A 1,734-nucleotide genomic window follows, 5' to 3' on the forward strand; every position below is an offset into this window, starting at 1 on the left:
TACCGGAGCGGGATGATTCATTAGTTCAGACGTAGGCTTTTACAGACAGTAGCAGAGACGGTTGATAAAGCGGCCTAGTTGTATCTAAAATATTATTCTTCCAAAAATGTCATGCCTGTATTTTATAAGTAACTATTCAATAACTAATTATAATTACAGCTGCAGTTAAACCTAGATTAGCAAGCAGCATAATTCAAGACATAATTTATAGGATAATAGGGCCTAACTCTACTTCATTCTGAGTGATAATACAGTGTAATACAAATATGGAAATCATTATAAAAGCTTAACAGGCAATCTTTGTTGGAATGAAACAATAAGCAAAGTGGACCTTTGGTTATTACCAACATCATAGCTGTGGAGTATTGCAAGCCTGTCATATTTCTCACAAAAAGTGTTTTAATATTCTAAAATGGCCTCATACTCTACAACACTGGTTGCAGTTTCGGTTAGAGATGACTGGAGAGTCCGGCTTCTTGGTAGTGTGAAAGTGGGTCTGGCCTACACATCATGACACTGCGGGGGTTGGGGTTCTGGTCTAGACTGTGTCTAGGTCTTAATAGGTCAACTCTGCAGATGACATTGAACCACATGCCAATGTGGACTATCAATGCCTTCTTCCCACATAGCCAAATGACATACAGTACAGTTGTGTTTATTGAACACTTTCTGTCAACCTGAATAGCCTACAGGTCATGATGTTGGTATGCTTGAAGGATTTGCCTGCTGTGACAATAAACACAGTGGCCTCGATATGTCTGATTTAAGTTATGTGTGTGTGACTCCAATGACACGTTTACTTGACTACATTGTGTCTGCCCGCACATATGACAAAACCTACGTTATTTTTTTCCAAAACGTGTGTTTACCATAGGTGTTAACACACTCCACACCAATGACGTCTAGGTCTAGGAAATCTAGCTCTGTGTCCCAGACAGATGGCGCTGTCGAATCGATAGTTGACTTTCTGCCACGGCTAGAACATTCCACCTCTGTCCCACCCTACTAAAGGGGAAAAGAGCAACTTATGCAGATTGCAAAAAATCGTTTGTCAAGCACACACTTTACAGTACAGATATGTGATGTATATCCCGCACTTAAATTAATGTTTTTTACTGACAACTAGAGCAGTACAGCGAAATCACACCAGCGCCATTAGGCCTACGAGTTGGCGCACTGGCTTACTTTTTTTCTGCTTGCGTAAGCACTTCTCTAGTTTCCTGGCTCCCATTGCAGGTTAGTCAAATGAAGCATTTGAAATAACAGTCGCAGATATCCCATAGAAATCAGTCACTTCACAATTAACTAGTAAGCCTATTTCATAACTTAGTTATGATTCGACTACCATCATTGCATAAGTTACAATATAAAAGGGGGACATAAAAAGCAAGACAATGGCATAGCACACAATGAATGTTGCAAATAAAGCGTTACGGTAAATGTGTGAAAATCAGATAAAATATTGGAAACTTCCCCAGTTGCGGACACGTGACTCTGGGAGAGAAATGAGATCGCGTGTGTTGCGTAAATGTCCCTCCGCCATCGATGAGAAATCTCATTAATGTAAAACTACGTCTCATTCAGATTGTCTGTGGCTCAGATACTTCAATGTATCCATTTCCATAAGTATTTAAGAAACACGTGATTTCTGTCATCATCTTTCCATAACTATACCCGAGAACGTAATGTTAAGGGAACTATTTTCGCGGAGGAGCACTGAGACCGAATGGGACC

The sequence above is a fragment of the Alosa sapidissima genome, chromosome 24 (genome assembly GCF_018492685.1).
Source record: "Alosa sapidissima isolate fAloSap1 chromosome 24, fAloSap1.pri, whole genome shotgun sequence".
Classification (NCBI taxonomy): domain Eukaryota; kingdom Metazoa; phylum Chordata; class Actinopteri; order Clupeiformes; family Clupeidae; genus Alosa; species Alosa sapidissima.